Genomic DNA, 15,404 nt, shown 5'->3' with positions numbered 1-15,404 from the left:
CTCGGTGAGCCAGTTCAACACGCAACCTAAACAGAACAATAGATATTCCATCCAGTCTGACGTCGCTGTTACTGAGATTCATAGCAAGAATTCGGCACTGAATGGCTGGAGCCTGATTTACTGACGTATTCTGATAAGACCTAAAACCAGTTACACCTGGAAAGCACAAAACTTGGCGTTTACACTAACACAAATGAGCTTCCCAAGAATAAGGGCAAATAATCCATATTAAGCAATAAATTAACAAAATATGGTTCTTAAGCATCAAACACAGCAGCATAATCATGGAATCTCTGCAGTGCAGAAGGAGGACATTCGGCCCATCGAGTCGACACCGACAACAATCAGGCCTTATTCCCACAACCTCATGCACTTACCCTAGCTAGTCTCTTTGATGCTAAGGGGCAATTTAGCATGGTCAATCCACCAAACCCGCACATCTTTGGATGTAAGGATTGGCAAAATTTGCATTAACCAGTTTTAGAATATTTTAAGATTATTTAAAAAATCAGTCTATCCTCACATTCACTTTTTTAGCATTGTTAATGATCAAGAATTTATGAAATGATGCAACTTTAATATTTTTCTCCATATATGAATAACAGGTCTCAGAACAAGATAAGCATTTGGCCTTGGTACAATAAAGAAAACTTGGGGTAGAGAGAGAAAGTTTGAAAAGCGAATAAACTAAGGCCACAGCCAAATTGTAAATTGTATAATAAGCAAATGCGAAGATTATAATTCCAATATAAGATTAAAATCAGGTCCCCGGGAACTTCAGCCATTCTCCAGGCTCAGGAGAAATGCTATGGAGACAAGGACTCAGGCCCACTCAAACTGAGTGATTGCCTGTGCTGTCCCATATTTTATCTCCTACAACAATGTCATTGTGCTCCTTGAGGTGGAAAAAAAACATGAGCAACACCAACCTTCCCATTCACGGAAGCTCACCAATAAAGCACTTAGAATCACTGGGGTGGCACAGTAGTTAGCACTGCTGCCTCACGTCTCCAGGGATCTGGGTTCGATTCTGGCTCAGGTAACTGTCTGTTTGGAATTTGCACATTCTCTCTGTGTTTGCATGGGTTTTCTCTGCATGCTCCAATTTCCTCCCACAGTCTAAAGATGCGCAAGATAGGTTAATTGGCCATGCTAAATTGCCCCTCAATTAGGGGGATTAGGGATTAGCTATAGCAAATGTGTGGGGTTGTAGGGATAGGGAATCAATGCAGATACAAGTGGCTGAATTCCCTGTTCCGTACTGTAGGAATTCTATGATTCTGGGAAATAGTAGCTAATATTCATGCACTTGATATCAACTCATTGTCCATGTAGACAGAATTGTTTAATGCTGTTTAATGAACCAAGGCTTAGTCAGTAACCCAACAGAAGAGCCTTTGGTTTCCCTTGAAGACAGTGGACAGTGGTCAACTGAACCTGCACAGCACATGGACAATGCGCCCACCTGTTCCAGAAGTGGAATTCAGAGGTCAGGGCTGACCTCAAGTGTGACTGTGGCCATGAGTCCCAGACCATGGAAGGCATCACACCCACCTACTTATGAAAATCAGTTAGAGGAGGTACCTCTTTTCTCCATTTGGCATCTGAAGAGGCAATCTAATGTCAAACTAGATGTCCCATTATAAGCTTTTCCCCTCATGCAAAAGCAATAGAAATGTAGATGTGTAGAGGCTATGGAAGTAGTCATTCCAGGACTTGTCTTGTTCTTTGGCATCAGAGAATGGCCTCACATGTAATCAAAGACTGTCGACAAGATTTGTATTATTTGCAATAACAACAGAAACTGCTGGAAACACTCAGCAAATCTGTCAGCATTTGCGATGAAAAAAACAGTTAATGTTTCAAGTCTAATATGACTTTTTCAGATTTGAAAGGAGATAGAGATGTGATGTTGTTGCAAAAGTGGGGCAAGGGCAGGTGGAATAAGGTGCAAGAGGCATCTCATTGAAGAGAAGAGCAGAATTTCTTCCACTTAGGCACTAAGTGTATGTCATTTGTTATAAATGGAAGACTAAATCAGTCATTCTAATGAAGCTTATTATTATAAACACCACTTCTGCATGATCATATGCTGACATGTCAGACAGATTAACAAACCCTTGTTGTGCTAATAATTGCAGAAAAATCTATTAACAACAAATGAGTCCAATGATAATAAATCTCATGGCTAATGTAGATGTGCAAACCAGCAGGACAAATTTTTAATTGCAGTGCCCAGATATTAATGATATTTACATGTAGCTGTTGGTTCCATTCTTCATTGACTAGTTTACAGTTCCAGTTACTGCATAGAGTCATAGAACTCCTGCAGTGCAGAAAGAGGCCATTTGGCCCATCGACTCTGCACCAACTCTTTGACAGAGCATCCTACTCAGACTAACCTCATCCCTGTAACCCTACACATTTACCCCATTCATCCCCCGACCTACACATCTTTGGACACTGAGGAGCAATTTAGCATGGCCAACCCACGTGACCTGCACATCTTGGGGCTGTGGGAGGAAACCAAAGCACCCGGAAGAAACCCACGCAGACAAAGGGAGAATATGCAACTCCAGACTTACAGTTACCCAAGGCTGGAATAAAACCCAGGTCCCTGGAGCTGTGAGGTAGCAGTGTTAACCATTGTGCCACCATGCCACTTATAATTTAGCTTAAACACAAGCATGGAGTGAGCACATGACCCCATAGCATTGCTATTATATTTCCATTGCCAATATCCCTGAATAAGAAACAGCAAAGAAATAAGACATATATCTCATGGATTAACTTTACTGGTATTTTACAGCCTTTTCTTTCTCAGTTGTGCCTTCTCACATTTTGAAAAGATTGGTTTTAAATATTCTTCACACTGCAGTCTATGTTTCATAGTTCATTAAGAACCAGATAGCCAATTCCATTAGAAAAAATCCTGACACAATATATTTCTGAAACAGATATATTTAGCAATGATTTAGTTTAATGATTTAATATCAACATTCTATGCAACATATACAGATTAGTGCTATATGATATATCAAACATGGAATACTAACATTGGACATTATAGAAGTTCTTGCTTTCTTGTAAGTTTTTTTTCCTTTTATCTGTCTTTCCTGCGGTGGTTCTATGGTGATTTCTCTTGTTCCATCTTTCTTTGCAGCACTTTGGTACATCATATAAGTGACTATTATATGTGGGTCTAGGCAGAGGGTTATTTCAACATAAGGTTGAGAAGGGGAATTTATATATGCAGAGTTATTGTACATAGTGGCATTACACCAGTATGATGAGCATTTGAAACACCATGGCAAGCAAGGCTACAGATCAAGTGCTGGAAAATGAGATTAGAATAGACAGGTGCTTGATGTTTGACACAGAAATGATGGGCTGAAGGGCTTTTTTCTGTGCTGTATGATTCTATTGACCTACCTGTATGACTCTATCTGTATGATTCTCTGAATGAGAAGGTTAAAACATATGAATTCAAGGAAATTTGATGAATTGGATTCAAAAGTGACTTAATAATAGGATACAAAACTGGTGGTAGAAGGCTGTTTGAGTGACCAGAGGCAGGTGACATACCACAAGTATCACTACTAGGCCCCTTATTGTTTGCTATATAAATAAATGATATAGAATCTTAGAAACCCTATAATGCAGAAAGAGACCATCTGGCCCTCGAGCCAGCACTAACCACAATCCCACCAGGCCCTACCCCCATATCCCTACACATTTACCTGCTAATCCCTCTCAGGACATTAAGGGGCAATTTTAGCATGGCCAATCAACCTAACCCGCATGTCTTTGGATCCACACATCAGTAGGATATAGACGAGAATGTGTGGAGAATGATAAGTAAGTTTGCAGATGACGTCAAGGTTTGTAGGGTGATTAATTGTGAAGAAGAAGATTGTAGTTTACAAGAAGATCTATATCTAGATGGTCAGATGAGTTGGTCAGATGGGCAGAGCAGTGGCAGATGCCATTTAACCTTTATAAATGCGAGGTGATGTACTTTGAAAGAAGTAACAAATCAAGGGAGTATTTAATGAATGGCAGGACACAAGGAATCTTGAGGTACTTATTCACAGATCCTTGAAGGTGGCAGAGCAGATAAATAGGATACTTAAGAAGCCATATGGAACACTTACTTTTAGAAGTTGTAAAAGTATAGATTGTAAAAGTAAAGTTTATTTATTAGTCACAAGTAGGCTTACAGTCACACTGTAATGAAGTTACCATGAAAATCCCCCAGTTGCCATTCTTCAGCACCTGTTGCGGTACCTTGAGATAGAATTTAACATGGGCAGTGCACCTAACCTGCACATCTTTGGACAGTGGAAGGAACCTGGAGCACCCAGAGGAAATCCATGCAGACATGGGGAGAATGTGCAAACGCAACTCAGATAATGATCCAAGCTGGGAATCGAACTCAGGTCCCTGGTGCTGTGAGGCAGCAATGCTAACCATGTGCCACTGTGCCGTCCCCATTGTAAGAGCAGGAAGGTTATGTTAGAGCTGTACAGAACATTGGTTAGGCCAAAGCTGGAATACTGTGTGTATATCTGGCCATCTCACTATAGGAAGGATGTGATTGCACTAGAGGGGGTATATAGAAGATTCACCAGGATGTTACCTGGCATGGAGCATTTGAACTATAAGGAGAGACTGGATAGATTTGGATTGTTTTTAGAACAAAGAAGGCTGATGGGGATTAATTGAGGTGTATAAAATAATGAGGGGACTGGACAGGATGAATAGGAAGCAGCTATTCCCCTTAGTTGAGTCAATCATGAGGGGCAATAGTTGTAGGGTGAAGGGCAGGAAAGTCAGAGAGGGTTTGAGAAAAAAGATTTCAGAGGATGGTGAGAATCTGGAATGCGCTGTCTGGGAAGGTTGTGGAGGTTGGAAACTTTACAACCTTTAAAAAGTATTTAGATTAGCATTTGAAATATATAACATTCCAAGATATGGGACAGGTGTTGGAAAATGGGATTAGTGTGACTTTAGTGATAGCTATTATCAGTGCAGACTTGATTTTGGAGTTTTTCTGAGGGCGGGACTTTTTAATGACTTCTAAGCGTCAGTGAGAAATACCCTGTAAGAGGAGGTTATATGCTTGTTGCTGCAACTAAAGCAAGAAAGCCATCAGCCCAGCACTAAAATTGGATGTTTGAAAACACCTTGAGGCTGGAGAAGGAGCAGCCTATATTGTTAGAGTGCTTGGGCTATCCCCAACATCAGCAGGAACAATCCATTATAACACTGACAAAATCGAAGTGCGCACAGTGTCACACCTTTAAGTGTCGGCAGGATGAGTCAGACAAGAAGCACCACAATGGAGAACATGGAAAGACTCTTGGCAATCTGGAATGAAGATCTAAGCCAGTGCCAGGTGCCTCTTAGGTTGGTGGCCATCCAAGAAAAAGCCAGAAGCCTGCATTGGTGGTTACTGAATGAGCAGGGTGAGAGCTCTTAGTCGCTAAATTTCAATGCTAGTCATGGATAGTTCAAGTGTTTAAATGTCCAGCAAATACAGAAGTGGCTAATGAATGTACTGCCTTTTTGAAGAGAGTCATTGAAGGAAGTGGCTACTCCTCAAAACACCTTTTTAATGAAACAGGTTTTTTTTTGGAAATGTATGCCACAAAGAACATACATTTAGAAAGAGAAGATAATGTTAGGATTTAAAGCTGCCAAAAGTCACCTGACTGTTCTGCTTGCATCCCACAGGCAGGAATTTTATACATATAGATATATATTCACTTTTATATATATATATTCATTTATGGGACAAGGGTGCCGATGGCTGGCCAGCATCTATTGCCCATCCCTAGTTGCCCTTGAGAAGGTCCGATGAAGATTTAGTGCCGTGAGAGTCAATGAGCCGAAGAGGAAGACTGTGCTGAAACACCACTCCCTCAGATTTTGTCAACAAAATTAATATCAAGAGCTTTCCAATTCATAGAAGATGCAATGGAAATCATCACAGAGGATGATCCAAACAGTAAGCACAATGCCAAAGTGAACAGGGGAATTAAACATTTAATTAATTGCTACATAATTATCTACTGGGAGAAGCAAAGGAAAACTGTCTAACAGCCCTTGGATAATTTTTTAAAGGTTGCTAATGATCTTGGCCTTTCATCCCATTAACTCCATCAGGACCTGACCTGGCAGTTGCACGCTACCTTATGGACCACAAATCCAAAATCACTTCAACTTCAGTCATTGAGCTTTTCAGAAGAAGGGGACCTGGATCTCATAGCATCATGCAGACAGCTCAAAGCATCACCAGCAGTGTCTTCAGAACGTCCTCCAAATGCAGGGGTAAGAGAGGCAGTGCAACAGCCAGGTCTTCCCCAAGTCAACATGCCAACATTGAGGGTCTAAATCACTTAAAGCCATCTCCATTGCAATGCTTTAGGACTGTTCTCCCTGAAGAGGTCAAACATCTCTCCAATCCATTGAGCTGAGGAGTAAGTAATTAGAGAGAGAGAGAGAGAGACTGGTGAGTGTCATCCAATTTGAGTCTTTACAGTATTTATTTTCTATCTAGTGGTTTATTTTATTTTGAATGTTATGTTAGCTAGGAATGCACAGTGCTGCACAAGTATGGTACATCATTTAGCTTTTACATTTCTTTTCAGGTGAGAAATGTCCAATGGAATCTAACTCCAGCTCATCGATTCCCGTGAGAAACAAAAATTCAAATAAGTTGATGTGCTTAAAATAGCGATTTTCAGGAATGCAATGACAACATATAGAGTTGCTGTATGTACAAAAATCATTACATTTCTCATTGACTCCTTCCATATACCTTCTCTAAAAGAATGATTGTGAAGCATTACCATTCTTTATATAAGAGTCGTGTTAGCAAGTATTGGCCAGACACTGAACTGGGCCAGTCGCATAAATACTGTGGCTGCAACAGAACAGAGGCTGGGAATTTTGCAGCAGGTAGTTCACTTCCTTCTCCAGAGTCTGTTTCACATTTACAAGGCACAAGTGAAGAGGATGATGGAATACTCTCCAACTGCATGGATGAGTGAAGTTCTAACAGCACTGAAGAAGCTTGATGCCATTCAAGACAAAGCAACCTGCTTGATTGGCACCTATCCACCAACTCCAACATCCACAGCCTCCACCACTGATGGACAGTGGCAGCACTGTGTACAGGACGCATTGCAGAAACTCACCAAGCCTCCATCAGCAGCACCTTCCAAACCTGTGACCTCTACTAGCTGAAAGGCCAAAGGCATGGGAATACCACTACCTGAAAATTTCCATCTGAAAACACCATCCTGAGTTGGAGTTATATTGCTGCTCCTTCACTGTTATGGAATGCAGTGGTTCAGGAAGGCAGCTCATCACCACCTTCTCAAGGAACATTAAGGATGGGTGATAAACATGCTGGTCTAAATAGTGACACCAAAAATTTTGTGAAAGAACAAAAAAAACCTATTCATCAAAAAATGATCAGTTGCCAAAGTGTTTTAACCTCCTGAAACCATAACCCAAAAGAATCAATATGTTCTGGAAGAAAGCTGGGGGGATTGAGTGAGACTCAGAATGAGACTCCATTGTACATATTTGGCTCAAAATGCCCTTATCCAATCTACATGTGCACTTTCCACGAAAGGACATTAAACAGCAATTGAGCATGGGAGTCTTGGCTAACTTTTATCCCCCAAGTTGTAGTAAAAACACAACATGATTCTTTATGGCGCAGTTTGTAACAAAGTCCCACCCTTTTCAGCTATAGTTGAGATGAAGCAGAGTACCAATCAGTCAAAACTATCGAATTTACATCGGTGATTATGTACAGTTAGGGGAATGCCCATACATGTTCGATAGAAATGTGTTTTCATTATCCTACATGGTATAATATGAAAGGTTGATCCACATCATGCGCATTTATACACTAGCCTTCATGAAGACTGCATGACTTAGTGATACAACATCAGCTGGCTCTATTCCTGCATTGGCCTAACCATTGCTGAAACTTATATTAATGCAAACATAATCAGCCTTCTGATTCCACCCTACAAAAACTGGAACTCATCTAATTTACACAGCCTACTCTTTACCCTTTACCAAGTCCTGATTATCTCCTGTACTAACCTCACTTATTCCACATCGCCCAGCTTCTGAGTTTCATCAGTTTCACCCCTTCCCTCAAGACCACATCCTATTTCTGTAATCTGCTGTAACTCAGTAGCACCAACCATCTTCCAGTATTGATTTACTATGTCTCCCTGTCCTTCCACATCTCTATCACTAACAGGATTTTCAGTTACCATGCCATATGTATCATGTCAGTTAGCGTTCTCTTCAATGTACATCTCTCCCCCTCTTCAGAAACATCCTCAAAATACATCTCTTCAACTGCTGCATCTGTCACTTCCGCTAACCCAACTGATAACATTTGCTTCCTGCTTACTATGTTCCACCTTCCATCAGGAAAAATACACAAAAGAGTAAGGTTGTGTACCAACTGATTCAAGAACAGCTCCTCCCCTGCTGCCAATAGACATTTGAATGGACTTACCTTGCATTAAGTTGATCTACACCCTAGCTATGACCGTAACACTACATTCTGCACTTTCTCCTTTCCTTCCCTACGAATGTATGATTTGTCCGTATAGTGTGCAAGAAACAATACTGTATACTAATACGTGTAACAACAATAAATCAATTCAAATCAAATCAAAACATTTTATGATATGTTGGCACAATAAATATTCCATGTGGATGTGAATTGTGGTGTGACAATGATAGCCTAACAATGTAATCCACATATTTACAGATGGCATTTTCATCAGGGCTCACTAGATAAAATACAAAAGCAGAAAACATAATTTATTTTCCAGACTTTATTCTGAAAACACCGAGGCCAAGTCTGCTCCAATCAAATTAAGAATGGATGGAATTGTCCTGGTCTAAATGACTCCATCAGGTTACAGAATTTATTAATTCATTGTATCACACAGATAATAATTAAACAAATTGCACTTATATTTTTATATCTGGCATGTGGAAATGTCTATAATGAATGAGGAAAGGAAAAACGTTATCATTGAATCATAGATTGATTACAGCACAAAAAGAGGCCATTCAGCCCTTTATGTCATGTCAGAGTCCCGTTCCTCCATCCTTTTTCCACAACCTTGCAATTTTTTTCTTCAGGTAACTATCCAATTCTCTTTAGAAAGTCACCATAGAATCTGCCTCCACCACACCCCTGGGCATTTAATTACAGATCCTGACCATATGAGGGTAAAAATATTTTTCCTCATTATCCTCCTTGATGATCTTCCACAGGAAAATCACTAAGTCCTACCAGTAGTTTAATAATAGAATCATACAATACAGAAGGGTACCATTCAACCCATCTTTCTTCTGCTAGTTTCTTAGATAGCTGTCCAATTAGTTCTATTCTCCTGCTCATACCATGTAAAGTTTTATTTTTCAACTTATTCAATTTATTATTACTTTTAAATTTCTTCTATTACCCTTTCAGGAATTCATTGTGTGAACAAAAGTCTCCTTATCTCCTATCCCTCTTTGCCAATTATCTTAAATCCAGAGCCCCCTTGCCAGTAGAAAGTTTATTTCCCCTACTCACTCTATCAAAGCCCTTCATAAATTTGAACACCTCTGCTTAATCTTCCCTTAAACTTCTCTGCTCTGAGAAAAGAAAGCAAAAAAAAACTTGTGCTTATAGAACCACAGAATCCCTACAGTGCAGAATTCTATTACTTACGGGGTGAAAAACTGCAGCAGGCGACGGTGCAGAGGGACCTCGGGGTCCTTGTGCATGGGTCGCAAAAACCCAGCTTGCAGGTGCAGCAGGTGGTCAGGAAGGCGAATGGGATGCTGGCCTTCATAGCGAAGGGGATTGAATATAAAAGTAGGGAGCTGCAGCTGTATAGGGCATTGGTGAGGCCGCAGCTGGAGTACTGTGTGCAGTTTTGGGCGCCGCACCTGCGCAAAGATATTTTGGCCTTGGAGGGAGTGCAGAGGAGGTTTACTAGGCTGATACTGGAGTTGAGGGGGTTGAACTATGAGGAGAGGCTGAATAAACTAGGCTTGTACTTGTTGGAGTTTAGAAGAATGAGGGGAGATCTCATTGAGACGTATAAGATGATGAATGGGATGGATAGAATAGAGGTGGAGAGACTCTTCCCACTGAAAAAAGACAGTAGGACTAGGGGGCACAGCCTCAAGATAAAGGGGGGGGCGTTTTAGAATGGAGTTGAGGAGGAACTTCTTCACTCAAAGGGTGGTGAATCTCTGGAATTCGCTACCCATTGAAGTGGTGGAGGCTGCCTCGCTAAATATTTTCAAGAAGCGGGTTGATGGGTTTTTGATAAGAGAGGGGATTAAGGGTTATGGGGAGAGGGCCGGAAAGTGGAACTGAGCCACGACAGATCAGCCATGATCTTATTGAATGGCGGGGCAGGCTCGAAGGGCCAGATGGCCTACTCCTGCTCCTATTTCTTATGTTCTTATGTTCAGAAGGAGGCCATACAGTCTGCACCAACTCTCCAAAACAGCATCAAACCCTTAGCTGTTGTCAGATGATTCCAGGGGCAAGGAGCATCCAGGCTATCTGGGTAGCTTGGCCACCGCAATGGGTGCCTGGGTGTTCCTCTGCTTTCGGCCCCTGTTGAAGTCATGAGATAGAGATCATGGCTTATGCCATGAAATCACTCACAATGGAACAAGATGAGGAAGCAAGCCTTAAGATGATTTGGAGGCCACACTCAGGTCAGCCATGATCTTATCAAATGACAGAGCAAGCTCAAAGGGCCAAAAGGCCTCCTCCTAGTCCTAATTTGTATGTTCCTATATAACTCCCCAGCTGTGCTATGGGCGTTATTCTATGCCACACTCTTAATCAATTGAGCTAACTGATCCCAACTTCAGAGCGTATAGATAGACACGTGTAATATAGACACTGCACGAGGTGAACAATCCCAGCTCCAATAATCTTTCTATATCTTAAAAAATGAATATTTAGTAGCATCCCAAATGTAACTATTAGCAATCAGAATGTCTGGGTTAATTCTTGCTTTAACTGCCTTAGCTGATTTTAGCCTTGGCAATAGCTGGAACTACCTCCCCCAAAAAACAAATTTAGCTTCAACACCAATTGTAAGGAATGGCCAGATCCAATAGCATGAGCATTCAGTATTCAGCTTGGCTCTGATGCCTTTTGCGGTTGAGCAGTCTGGGGACATACACCGACCTTGACCATACAGTATGGTAAGGACACAGACAGTGCACATGCCAGGCCCCACTGGAACCCCAAACCAAAAGAGAAAGCATTTCCAAAAAATGGTGCTTTCTCCGCAGGTGTTAACTATTTTCAGTGGTGGTTTTCAGCCCAAGTTAGCATGGTGGTACAGTAGTTAGTACTGCTACCTCACAGTGCCAGAGACCTGGGTTCAATTCCAGCCTCGGATCACTGTCTGTGTGGAGTTTGCATCTTCTCCCGTGTCTACGTGGGTTTCCTCCAGGGTGCTCCGGTTTCCTCCCACAATCCAAAAATGTGCGAGTTAGGTTGATTGGTCATGCTAAAATACCCCCTGGTGTCTGAGGGACTAGCTAAGGGTTAAGGGGATAGGGTCTGGATGGGATTGTGGTCGATGCAAACTCAATAGGCCAAATGGCCTCCTTCTGCATTCATAGGATTCTATGAGTATTTATAGAGATCGCCGCTCAAAGACTGTTTCCCAGTCGAACATGTTATGTTCCTTGGGCATTAATGCTGCTCTGGTGAAAGTTTGTACAAATTTCCTCTTTCGACAGGGGATTGATTGCCCGCTCTTTTAGCACAAGCGTTACAAAACTACTGGGCTGGGGATAAAAGTCTTCAACATAAAATGACCCAATTTGCCAAATCTGGGCAAAAGTCGAGGTAGCAGATAAATTGTGTCTTTCCAAACAGATTACAAACGTCAGTCAGCTGAACCCACGAGGGGATTGACTCAGACCAGATTGTGACTAAATGTGTTTTCTTTTTCCCCCTCCTCTTTCACACAAAGAAAGAATTAATTCCTTCCTTTTCACACTTAAAGAAAAAGTAACTTGTATAGGGATGGTTTCCAAGAGAGCCGCACCAGAACACAGAACTTTTCGCTGCTTTTTTCCCCCTCCCTCTCTCTCTCTCTGTATCTCTGTTTTATTTTGACTGGGAGGTGCTCCATTGTAAAAGCTGTGAAAAGGGACATTCCCCGCTTCCTTGCGCTTCACCCTTGAGTGGGCGAGAATAAAAACAATCGTCTCCATTAAATCAAAGGCTCCCTCTGTGTCCTGGAGAAACAAAAAAAAGAAACAAGAGAGAGAAGACAGAGAGAGAGAGAGAGGGAAAGCTGGGCTTGGCTGCTTGGGCGCCCCGAGTCCCCCGGGCTGTGTTGGCCGAGGCGATGAGCTCTCAATCCCGGATCGCTGTCCCACTAACTCCCTTAATACAGAGCTCAGTTGCGCGCCCAGGCGTACACTGAACAAACACATCGCGTGTTGCAGCCACACACAAACACTTTCTTTTTTTATATAAAAAACACACACACTGACAGAAACCCATTCTAAACAGCTATTGTAATCTGCTATGCAGGTGTCAGCTGCATACTACTGGCTGGACACGTTAATCTGCTGGGCAGCACCAATCCTCCATAGAAAAGGGGGCCGAGTCCTTGCAGATTGTGGAGGTTTGTTTTGATTTATTTGGCGATGTTCTGCAAACAGGGCTTTTCAGAGAAAAATAAAGACAGCAGCAAGCCTCCCCCTCCCTCTCTATTTGTTTTCTTCCAGTCAGAAGAAACCCTCTGACCTTCATGTCACTCAATATGTGTCAGGATTAAAAAAAGGTGGGGGGGGGGAATTACATCGCCGTGGTTTACACAAAATTCTCTCGTCCCATTCCCCACTCCCCCAGCCCCTCCACCCCGGGGGACGGGGGTGGGGGGGTGGGGGGGTGGTGGGGGTGGCTGGCCTGACTTAAAATTAAATCAAATAATAAAAAAGGACGAGGCACAGTGGTTAGCATTGCTGCCTCACAGCGCCAGGGACCCGGGTTCGATTCCTGGCTTGGGTCACTATTTGTGTGGAGTTTGCATGTTCTCTCCGTGTCTGCGTGGGTTTCTTCCGGGTGCTCCGGTTTCCTCCCACAGTCTGAAAGACGTGTTGGTTAGATGTCCTACTGTGGCCTGTCCCGAACAGGCGCCGGACTGTGGCGACTAGGGGAATTTCACAATAACTTCATTGCAATGTTAATGTAAGCCTTACTTGTGACCAATAAATAAACTTTACTTGAACATTTATTTTCTTCCATTGTGTCAAGAATGTGGTGGATTGAGAGGAAGGAAGGGAGGAGGGAAGGAAGGAGGGAGGGAGGAACAAGCTTGGTAAACTTCTCTATTCCTTCAAAAAATAATCAGACTGATTTTCGTGTGTGTTTGCGGCGGACACATGCGCCAAATATGATGTTCCACACTCGCCTCTAATGCTTTAGATCAGAATGAACCGAGGATGGATCGGTTCCACCGGGATTATTCAGGGAGCTGCAAATTCCCAGAAAGTCTCCCACCTCCCCCCCCCCCAGGCAAAAATAAATCCGCCCTTGGGTAACAATGAGTGACAACCCAGGTTGATGCTGTAATCACTGCACGCACTGGTGAGGGTTAACAGGGGAGGGGTTGCATGATTCAGACACATCTAGTCCTGTGACGGCCCCTCTTCAAAGGTGACTTCTCCCAATATTAAGCCGGCCTTCAGTTTAGTGCGGGGGGAGGGGGCAGAAATTGCTAACACTTCAACTCTTGCGCTACCTATGAGCGTCAAGCGCGGAAATGCATTGGTATTTTGAGTAATCTCCTCCGTAAGAAAGATCACTGACACACAGACTGTGCGCTGCTTTATCAATGCAGGACTATCCCTTTAAAATGAATAACATTGACTGCCCTTCCTCCGCAACACTGCCTTGCTTCTCTGCCGCCAATGAGCCATTTAAAAGCGAGTTGCTGCCCCCAGTACTCCTTCCGTTACCCCAGGGTTGAATAAAAGGACAATGTGCCTCCAGACCCGCTGGTCCCCTGCCCCCGTCACATTTTACTTCCCGTAGTACCCGTGATAACAAAACAGAAATGCAAACTAATGATAAATCCAGCGGAAAAAAACAGGGAGAAGCAACTTTTCCACTTTTCGATGAATAGCCGCAGAATAGAAACGAGACGAGGCAAGACCAAACACCTCAAATTGCATTGGCCCTGCAGCTCATTTTAAAACAAGGATTGCCTTTTACCAGCCAGGCGGGCCCCAAATCTTTATGGCAAGTGTCGAGAGACGAGTGGAGCACATTTTTATCCTCCAAAAACACATTTCAAATTCAACGTGGTAAAACCTTAGATAAATCGGCACACAAGAATGTGTCAAGAGGCGTTTCGTAACCAGAACCTGTGCTAACTTCACATTATCACACTCACTGCCGCCAACCAGAAATAAAATATATTGTCAATGTCATTCAATTTGGCAGATATAATGGAAAAAGAAACTATTGGAAACGGAAAAATAAAAGTTTCATTAGTCCCAGACAGGGACAGGATCAGAGCAGCCTGGTACACTCTGGAATCCCACCTAAAGCAGGTGTAATGAAAAGGCTGCAGTGCTCACGACCTTCTCTTGTGAGATGAGGCGGTTACTATGCGAAATTCAACACTCGAAATGTATTTAATTATTGCCACTTAAACTACTGGGGTTGGGGGTGGGGAGGTGCACGCTCCATTGGTAGGGCGAGGGAAACACAATCATTTGCTTTGAGGTTTGGTGAAGGTTGCGATGTTTTTTGCGGCCACAGATTGAGAACTCTCATTTATCACAAACTTTATTTTCACTCCATTTCATGTAAAGCCGAACGTAACAGACGGAAATTGGATTTAGCAATTTTTACAAGTGCGGAATATTATTGAGATGAATATCACAGATCTGTGATATTATGGTATCAAATATCACACTGCCAAAAATCTAAATGATGGATATTATAATGATATAATGATATTATAATTAGAGTGCTGGGTATACAGTGCCGAACGTCACAGTAGTGGACATTACAACGCTGAGTATCAGAGCACCAGATCTTGCACCACTGAGTATCAGTGTAGTATTATCCCAATGCTGAGTAAAGTAGCCATTATCCCGGATGATAGTAGGCTGATTATGGGTAGAGCTGACTGCTGGTGATTTAACCCGACGATCACCACACCCTCAGGCAAGAGGCACGGTTCAGCACAGTACAGTAAATGACATACTGAATGTTACAATGCAGATTATTATGATGCTGGAAATTATAGTGCTGTACATCATGATGCTGGAAATGATTTAGTGTTGTATATTACAAT

This window comes from Carcharhinus amblyrhynchos, chromosome 5 (assembly GCF_965287045.1).
Source record: "Carcharhinus amblyrhynchos chromosome 5, sCarAmb.v2.hapA, whole genome shotgun sequence".
NCBI classification, from domain to species: Eukaryota; Metazoa; Chordata; class Chondrichthyes; order Carcharhiniformes; family Carcharhinidae; genus Carcharhinus; species Carcharhinus amblyrhynchos.
This window is presented reverse-complemented; position numbering follows the sequence as displayed.